Source organism: Macaca nemestrina, chromosome 18, assembly GCF_043159975.1.
Source record: "Macaca nemestrina isolate mMacNem1 chromosome 18, mMacNem.hap1, whole genome shotgun sequence".
Taxonomy (NCBI): domain Eukaryota; kingdom Metazoa; phylum Chordata; class Mammalia; order Primates; family Cercopithecidae; genus Macaca; species Macaca nemestrina.
The window spans coordinates 81,437,310-81,447,636 of NC_092142.1; the positions used below are offsets into that span (position 1 = coordinate 81,437,310).

Sequence of the window (10,327 nt, forward strand, 5' to 3'; positions counted from 1 at the left end):
AGATGAGCTGTTGATAAATGTTGCTGATGAGATTGATGGTGGTGGAATTGACACTGATGGATGTTGATGGTAGGGATGTTGGTGAAGGTGAAGATAGTGATGTGAGAACTCCCAGGGCTTGTGGACATGTGTTATGATTTACAGAAGATAATCTAAGGAGAAAGCTCATAGGTTCTGCTATTAGTGCCCAAGAGGGCAAGGGAGAGAAACACTGAGGAAGGAACCTTTTCAGGATGATCTTCTACCTTCCTCCTGCCTATTCTAAATCCAGAGATAGACTGCTGAGTTCTAGGCTGGATCCTAATGTCTGAGCTGGAATCCAGATGTTAAATACCAGGTTCCAGACTGGACATCAGCCAACCTGGGAGCTGTTCTTTGGGATTCCTTCTAAGTTTAATTTCTAGGACTTTACTGTGTCAAGATGTTGACTTGGACTCTCCACTCCCAAGGAGAGAGATGAGCTGTGTTGGGTCTAAGGGCATTGCAGATCATGCCCTGCCTTCCCCAGGAGGACCCAGAGCCTGTACCTGAGGCTGGAAACAGGGGTCATATGAGGATCATGTAGACAGAGAGAAGACAGGAGGGACCTTTTAAAGGTTTATCTGAGTTTACATGACACTTTTTTTTAACTTGAAAAGAAGCATAAACTATATTCATGGATCTCAACTGCAAATTCTCCCCTCTGCCCCCCAAAAATAGCCCTTTGAAGGGTATGAAAAATGACTCTCCTGCTTTTGTTCCTGGCCTCAGAGAGTTCAGCCTGTCAGAAAAGCACACTTTGCCAGTGAGCTACCGGGGGTGCTTGGAACAAGAACTGCCACAAAAATGCCAGGGGACCCAAAACTTGGACTTAATTCACAGTTTGCAAGTCCTCAACCTGGAGCTAGCTGAACAATTTCAACTAAATGAAACTCTGCATGGTTCTCCTGGACTGGGCCTGTGGGTGCTGTGCCCCAGCTGTCAACCCTGCTTCACAGCTGAAGATAAATCACAGCAGAAAATGGACTGTAATGAAAACACTGACAGACCCTTCAAAGTAATGGAGCTCAGGGGTCTCCCTTTTGTTACATTCCATCTATTATGCAATTACTGCCTTGGAAATGGCCTTTTCTTCATTCCTGAGAGGTGTGTGTCCTGGTTTCGGGACAAGGGCTACAGAATGGAAAGATGCTTTCATGCTTGGGACCATGTGCAGGTTGGAGTCAGCCTGGGCCAGATCTATCCTTCACAATTGGCAGCAATTTTCCATTTCATGGAGGCTGAAATCGGCCACGTCTAATCACTAGAATCACTGCACCAGGGGCTGGGCAGCGCAAACAGGTCAGACATCCCTCCAATCTGCAGTTGAGTTGTTTACGCCCCAGGAAATAGATTTTATGCTGCTTTCCTGCTCTGAGGAATGGGGTGTGGCTGAGGAAAGAACAACTTCCCAAGGATGCCTGTTGAGGTGACCATGTCAAGAGTCATGGGTAGGGGGCATTTAGTACCTTTACGGAAAGGTCTGGGCACAGTGGACACTGTTTCATGGAACAGCTGGGGTATTCCATTAGGACCTGAAATCTTTAGGAAACTGGACTATTGCCTCTCTCTCACCTGCCTCTGGCTTTCTTAACTCCCCCTGCATCTAGAAGCCTCTAACTCTACAACAAGGGGGTTTCCTATTGGCAACAAGTGAAAATGTGTCCCCGAGGAAGTGCTAGGGATCTTTCAAAAGAGAAACACCCTTCAGTCTGACTGAAGTTCAAAAAGGAAATGTATCACATAAATGTAAAGTTCATTCATATTCAAGTACGGCTGGATCCAGAAAGCGAGCTGATGGCTTCTTCATGCTGGCTTCATGCCCAGGAAAGCCCTTTCCCCTGGGCCCTGGAAAATTTCAGGTTCCCATGCTCTCAATCCCAGAACTAATGGGATAAAAAGAGATAATGTATTCCCAATAGTTCTAATGTGTTTCAGAACTGAGACCCATGAAGTGACTGGGTAATATTATCTGCCCTAAACCAATTGGCTGTGGCCAGGGAGATGAAATCTACTGGTTGGCCAGGCTTGGAGCTGTGCCTGTCCCTGAGCCAGTTGGATGGTGAGGAAATTCTGGCTCTGATTGACCAGGTTCAGGCCATGCCTCCTTCCGAAATAAATGGTGGTAGAGGGAGTGGAGTCAGACCATTTCAGGACATAGATGGGGTTTGGAAGGGTGGTTTCCTAAGACAATAGGATGCAGTTACCCAGAGAACTGAAAATTGGATGCTAGGGATGCAAAGATGAGACTTGGTCCCTGGAGATTACACTGGGTCTGTAGAAGGGGCTGGTAAGCGTTTGGATGATTTTCTTCCCAAGCAGGTGGTCGCCCTCGGTATTGGGTGTAACCTTGATCCCTCTCAGATTCTTTTTTGACTACCTCTCCTTTGTTTTCTCCCCCGTGGTCACACCTCACCCACACTTCTTGTTCTTCCATGTCTAGATGAGCAGGAGAAGCACACTGTGGGTCCTGGGATATGGATTCCCGAGGGGCTGCCAAGGGGCTGGCGGGTGAAAACTGGAAGGGTGAGGAGTTAGCTCCCTTTGAGAGACGGGGAATGGGAGACATTTGGAGGCAATTGGAGACGTAGAAATTCCTGCTTCTTTCCCCTCACCGTGAACTCCCTTTATAACCTCCTTCCAGAGAAGTGTTGGATTCCCAGCAAACATGCCTGCTAAGAGATGTTCTATTAGGCTCCTCTTGTGGCAATAATAAATTACCACAAACTTAGTGGCTTAAAGCAATACGAATTTATTCTTGTATAGAATATATAAGAAAGTATAAAATGGAAGTCAGAAGTATAAAATGAGTTGGCAGGGCTGCATTCCTTTTGGAGGCTTAAGAATCCATTTCTTTGCCTTTTCTAGCTTCTAGAAGCCATCTGCATTCCTTGGCTTATGGCCCCTTTCTTGCATCACTCCAAACTCTTGCTTTTGCCATCACATCTCCTCTGACTCTGACCTTCCTCCCTCTCTTTTTCAAGGGGACTTGAGCCTCCACTGGGCCCACCTGGCTAATCTATGGCACAAGTCTTCCCATTGCAAAAGCCTTAATCAGAGGCGCAAATCCCTTTTGCCACATAAGGTAACATTTTCACAGGTTCTGGGGATTAGGATGTGGACATCTCTGCAGGACCATCGTTCAGCTGACCACAGCTTGTGATGGCTCTCTGAGCCTCACTGTGAAGCTCTGGACAGTGCAGGACTGCATTGCATTGTACTGTATTGCTTTCATTTGTGTTTGCCTCACTTCCCCCTTTCTTTTTCAACCTGACCACCTGGGGTGGCACATTCTAAACAATCTGATTCTCTTTGATCTTTGCCCCAGGCTTCACTTTCTGAAGCAACAGGGTAAAGGAAACCTCCGTGGGTTCATAGGATGCCTTGCATGTCCTTCTCTTGCAGCACATCACCCTCTGCATGACCACTTGTTCATTGACATGTCTGGACAATGATCCACATGCAAAAAGGAGTCCTGTCTTTCTCATCTGTATCTTCAACCCAGGGATAGAGTCAAGTAGGTGCTCATTCTTGAATGAGGGAATGAATGAATCAGCCTTTCAGCTGCCCCGGAATTTTTGGTTCAAAGCTTACTTGCTCTGGAAACATGTCCATTAGCTAAACTTCTACCTTTTAATCACAGCTTTCTTGACATCAGTGCTTGGTATGTGTGCACACATTTCATGCTTCAGTGAGTAATAATGCACATATCCATGCTCAAGTGCCGAGTCCAGGAAAAAGAAGACTTTGCCCCTCCTAGCTATATGACCTCGGACTAGTTATTTGACCAACTCTGCACCTCAGTTTCTTTGTGAAATGGGGCTAACAATTAAATTTATTCCATAGAACTGGTGAAATGATTAATTTTGATGGTAAAATACAAAGTATTGATGGCAATTTAACCTGTTTGTAGTTTCCCAAACTCCCAACTTCAAGAACTTCTTGTGTATTTGTAGCACCTAAATTTAGTTGGTCAGTGCAGGAGAAATCTTGTAAGACTTCTTTATAAATATGTTTCTTCAGTGACATTTTCCAAATGGACTGCTTTATAGACTGTTTGTCTTGGCTAGATTGACCCTCCTCCACAATTCTTTCCTTTATGCCACCTTCAGGATAGAGGTAGCCATGTGTCAGAGTCCCGGACAACTTGGTATAAGCCAAAACCTGTGGCCAGGGCTTTCCAGCAAGCTTTTTTATTCTTTATTGAAAGGGTCAGACTCAGTCAGAATAGATCATCAGCGTTTCCCTCCCCACTTCCTTCCTGTATTCTGTAGACATGATGCCTGGAGCTCCTGCAGCCATTTCGTAACATGAGGCCCTGAGCACAAGAAAAAAGAATAAGAATCTTAGAGGATCCTGACCTTGACTGACAGTGACCCATGAGCCAACATTGCCAGTGGTCTACCTCAAGACTTCTTTGTGCCTTTTCAAGGATAATACCAGAAATTTGGAGGAGAGGATAGGAAATGTAAAAGCAACCAAAAAGAAAGATATCATCCAATAGGTCTGAATCTCTCTTTGGGTTTTAAAGAATTAAAGAAAGGCTGACTCAAAACCAAAACAAACCTCTACCCATCTCCCACAGTGGACTGGAAGCAACTTGAAGGCAGTGAATCTATCCATTTGGTGGTTGGTGTCTTTTGTACTTGGCATTTTGCCTGGCATGGTAGGTGTTTGCTGAAAAAACAAAGGAATCTTTCCCCTCCCCCCCACCTCTTTTAACTTTGGCCAAGTCTATCTGGCTCACCAGAGCAGTTGTGATGACAGTTGTTTGGTTAGTTTCCAAACACTGTGCTATTTAAGTACAGCACATAGTCTCAGGGGGCCAGGCAAGCAATTAGTTGCTAAACCTGGCTGGCCAGACCTGTGTTACCAAAACTCATACATTTCATTTGAATCTTTAAGAGGAAAAACTTTCCAAACACTTGCTCCAATATATAATTCTCCATGGTTGATTTCTAATGAGGAATCAAACTTAAGGTGGATAGAAGAAGCATATTCATTGAAGGATTGGTCTCTGTTCCAAGGATTGTGTGATCAAATAGGAGCCATATACATGTCAGTAATTTTCAGGATTCTACCTGACTTTTTATCCTGGACACCAGATAGAGCTGCCAGCATCTTTTCACAGCTGCCCTGTTTACTGTGACTTTTCAAAGGGCAGGGATAGGTTCCTATTGGCCTTGGAGTGCCTTCTTCCATAGCACCAACCCCATACCTATTCATAACAGGGGTGCACAGCCACTCCATAAGAGAGAAGATCAACCTTGGAACATTTATTAATATCTTCATAATTTCTTATGGTGGGGGGAAGCAAAGGCAAAAGAACATATTCTTGAGTAATTTATTCTGTTCCCTGGCATTGATGAAAGGGATAAAATTAAATCAGTGTTTCTACTCAAGTTGTTTGAAGGACAAGCCAAAATCACACCATTAAAAATTAACATCTAAAACAGATTGTACATTACTAGGGATGAGTTCAGACCCAAAGTAGAAGAATTGGCCAAATAAATCTACAGAATGTTGGTTGTGAGGAATTTACCCTCATTTCCAGTGGTTAAGAAATAAAAGACAGATTATCTTTATTTCAGGCCAGGAAGGTTTGCAGAAACAACCCAAGATATCTTATCTGAGTTTAATGGGGAATGAGGTAAATGGTTAAGGAAGGTCAGAGCTGTGAGGTTTTCTGGAGCACCAAATTCATCACAAGTCATAGTCCCGTGAAATTCATGTCAAAATTACCAGAATGTTTCCCTTCTTGAAGCTACTCAAACTCTAGTGGAAAATTGGAACATCTGTTTAACTTCTGATGGCCTAAACAACTTACCCAATACCCATTGTATACATCTATTGATGGTATCTTTGAGTGTGAGATCCATTTATCCATCCATCCATCCATCCATCCATCCATCCATCCATCCATCCATCCTTATATCCATTCATCCATCTATCCCATCCATCTGTCACATCCATCCATCCATCCATCCATCCATCCATCCATCCATCCTTATATCCATTCATCCATCTATCCCATCCATCTGTCACATCCATCCATCCATCCATCCATCCATCCTTATATCCATTCATCCATCTATCCCATCCATCACATCCATCCATCCATCCATCCATCCATCCATCCATCCATCCATATCCACCCATTCATCCAACCATCCATCTGGCATTCCTGGAGTACGTGCTTGTGCTTGGCCCTGTGCTGGGGCAGAAGATACTGTGTCGGATTAGATAGAGACTTTGCTGTTCGAGAAATTACTTCAGTGCATAGCTTGAGAGCAGGGATTTCCAACCTTCACATTGTTTATATTTTGGGCTGGCTAATCTTTTGTTGTGAGGACTGTCATGTGTATTGTAGGATGCCTAGCAGCATGCCTGGATTCTATCTGCTAGATTCAAGTAACACCTGCCCCACCTCAGTCATGATTATCAAAAATATCTCTAGATATTGGCAAATGTCTCCTGAAGGGAAAGGGAAATATCTCTAGATATTGGCAAATGTCTCCCTGGTTAGGAACCATTGCTTTAGAGTCAGAAACCTAAATTCTATTCCTGCCTTACCCTCTGACTGGTTGTTTATTTGGCTAATGGTTATTTAACTTTTTCTTATTCCCAGCACCCAACACAGTTTCTGGCAGAGAGTAGGTATGTGTCAATGCTTACAAGTTAAGTGAACAAATAAGTAAATTAATGAATAAGAGTCTGTATTTCTAAGACCAGCCTTTTCCTAAGCAGTTTGCAGGCTGTTAGGAAGACCTTGAGCCTTGACCATGCACAGTGTCGAGAAGGCAACATATTCACTCAAAATGTGCCTCAGCTAAGTAAAAATAATCCACTTTGGGGGCATTTAGCTGTGTAAGCCCGACAGATAATTGAGCGGCTGGATTTTTCAGTTTCGACAGATTGGTTTGCCATTCTGTAGCCACAATAACAGAGCAAAGTAACAATCTTGTCTATGTTTAATTTTCTGAAGAGTGCTGCATCGCCGAGGCTAACAATCTGGCCAATTAAATGTGGCCGATTGGCACTCCCACACAAGTTTGGGGGTATTTAAAATAGCTCTCTGCAGAAGAAAAAAAGAATCCAAGCTGCAAAGAAAGTTGTAACTCTACCAAGATTTCATATTTCAAAAGCAGGCTTACAATGGTAAAATTGTTCTGGGTGACAGATAATAGACAAGCCATCTAGTTTGAGTGTATTGGTGTCAAATGGAGTGTTGTCTGTGTTGCCAGTGATGGTGTCTATTTGTTAAATTGGATAATTTTTCATGTTCAGTGAAATCAAGATTCCACTCCTTGTGGACTGAGTTTATGGGACTTTTAACCATGTTAATCATTCAGAAGGACCAAGAGTGTCCCTCATTAAGCTTTCTTTATTTTTATTTTATTATTATTTTTTTGAGACGGAGTCTCACTCTGTCACCCAGGCTGCAGTGCAATGGCACGTTCCTTGCTCACTGTAACCTCCACCTCCCAGGTTCAAGAGATTGTCCTGCCTCAGCCTCCTGAGTAGCTGGGACTACAGGTGCCCGCCACCACGCTTGGCTAATTTTTGTATTTTTAGTAGAGATGGGATTTCACCATTTTGGGCAGGCTTGTCTCGAACTCCTGACCTTGTGATCTACCCACCTTGGCCTCCCAAAGTGCTGGGATTACAGGCATAAGCCAGCACGCCTGGCCTCACTAAGCTTTCTTTACTCCCTAAAGCTTAAGTGAGGAGTAGTTGATAAGAATGGAATAAGGTTCCCTACCTATTTCACTCTCAAATCTTCTAAATACAATTATTGTAGGCTCGTGCTGGGGAGGCTGTATTAGTTACCTATTGCTACAATAAAGCTGACTAACAACCAACCATAAAGCATCATTAGCATAGGGCGTTAACATTTGTTTAGCCTAGAAATCTGCAGGGATTAGCTGATCTTGGCTGGACTTAGCTGATTTTGAGTGTTCCATATACTGGGGTTGGCTGCAGGTTGGTTAATCAGTTCTGCTGATCTTGGCTGGGTTTGTTCACCTGTCTGGGGGTTGAATGACTGTTCATTGATCTAGGATAGTCTTGACCAGGTTGACGAAGTTTTTTAGGATGCCTTTCATCCTCCTAGAGGATAGCTGGGAAATGTGCATGTGGTACTTGCAGGTAAAAGAGCTTGCATTATTCCTTTAGCCAAAGCACATCACATGGCTGAGCTCAGAGTTAAGAGGTCAGACAGCCTCTGCCCAGATTGAGAGGGCCCTGTAAAGTTACATGGCCAAGAGTGTGGGTATTAAGAGGTGTAACTAATTGTAATTAATTACACATTCGTTAATTAGAATTTGTGCTATTACCAAGGCTATACTCCAGAAGATGCTGGGCCATGACAATAAAGTTAAATATAAATAAGAAAGGTCTTTATAGCAATGTTGAGAGAAAGATGAAGAGGGAAGAGAGAGTTGTGTAACTTGGGGAAGGCTCAGTCACCCAGCTGTTATTTGAGTTCTATTTTCTCTAGCTTGGAAGAGTGCCTTCACACCAGAAAAGAGAGTACTACAACTATGGATAAAAGATAACTTCGGGCCAAGTAGATGGGGAAATGATAGCCAGTTCTTTACAGAGTCCAAATCTGCAGTCCCATGGGAATTCAAACCCAGGCCATTGAACGACCTGACCATGGAACTGCTGACTATGATTGTGAGGCATCATGAAAAATGGTAGGGGCTCCTAAAGCATGTAGGTTGGTTTTATTTTTTATTTATTTATTTTTTATTTTTTTAAGTTCTGAGGTAGATGTGCAGAATGTGCAGATTTATTTCATAGGTAAATGTGTGCCATGGTGGTTTGCTGCACCTGTCAACCCATCACGTAGGTATTAAGCCCAGCATGCATTAGCTCTTTTCCCTAATGCTCTCCCTCACACCCCCCAGCCCTCCCCCAGCAAGCATCAGTGAGTGATGTTCCTTTCCCTGTGTTCACGTGTTCTCATTGTTCAGCTCCCACTTACAAGTGAGAACATGTGGTGTTTGGTTTTCTGTTTCTGCATTAGTTTGCTGAGGATAACGGCTTCCGACTTCATCCATGTCCTGCCAAGGACATGATCTCCTTTTTATGGCTGCATAGTATTCCACGGTGTTTATGTACCACATTATTTTAATGCAATCTATTATTGATGGGCATGTGGGTTGATTCCATGTGTTTCCTATTGTGAATAGTGCTGCAATAAACATACATATGCATATATCTTTATAACAGAATGATTTATATTCCTTTGGGTATACACCCAGTAATAGGATTGCTGGGTCAAATGTTATTTCTGGTTCTAAATCTTGGAGGAATCGCCACACTCTCTTCTACCATGGTTGAACTAATTTGAATGTAGTTGGTTTTAAATGGTTGACCCTTGACACTGGAAAGGTGACATTTGTCTCACTGTGACATCTGCAAATTAGTCAACTCTCAAGTACACTGGAGAATATAATACCCTCTAAAATGCAGTTAAACTATATAAAAATTCAGAGTATCATTTGTTTCATACACACAGCTCTAAAGTCACTTCTAAAGTGATTAAAATAAATACCTCTCAAATCATGATTCCATCAAGTGTCTTCTTACTTATGTCCTCTCATGATAATATTTATGTATTCAACATAATAATAATGTGAACTAATATTTATTTCCTTCTTTGTGTTGGCCATTGTTCTGAGCCATTTACATGTATAGTCTCGTTTTTATTCTCACCATGATTTCATGACATGGGTGTTGTTATTGTTATCATTTTACAGTTGAGAAAACAGAAGCTCATGGAATCATATCCAAAGCTTATCCCAGATCTGCCTGATGACTACTTGTGCTCCTAATCACCTCACATTGGGTACCTCTTGAAGAGATGAATTGTAAGAGGGTGAAATAGAATTCTGGAATTCCAACTCAAAAGATCAGAAGTGCAAATTCAAGATTTGGAAACCCTGGCTTGCCAGTAATTGATGTGATTAAATACCTTAGGCCTTTTTTTTTTTTTTTTTTTTTTTTAATCACAAGTTCGATAGGAGTCAACAGAGTGAGGATGCTGCCCAGAACACACAAGTAGGTAAGCCTCCATTCCTTTGCAAGGATGCATACTATTCTGTCCTGGGACAGCACCATTTGGGGCACCTGATTTCAGTCGTATGTTAGTACAAAAGTAATTGAGGTTTTTGCAATTTTTTTTTTTTTTGGTGGCTAAAAAAAAAAAAAATCTAAATTATTTTTAGATTGATTGATTGATTAATAGCACCTGTAGCTTTTGTTTTCCAGTGATACAATTGTAAGGTTATTGACAGTTTGG

At 42.5% G+C, this 10,327-nt stretch overlaps 1 long non-coding RNA gene across 1 annotated transcript in view; it reads left to right on the top strand.

Annotated features, from left to right (window-relative positions):
* LOC105491200 (uncharacterized) overlaps positions 1–9,999 on the top strand; it is a 343,782-nt gene extending 333,783 nt beyond the window's left edge. Inside the window, exon 4 of the long non-coding RNA XR_011616194.1 lies at positions 9,786–9,999. This is a non-coding gene — a long non-coding RNA (uncharacterized lncRNA). The remainder of the gene's footprint in view (positions 1–9,785) is intronic.
* The last annotated feature ends 328 nt before the right edge of the window (positions 10,000–10,327 follow it).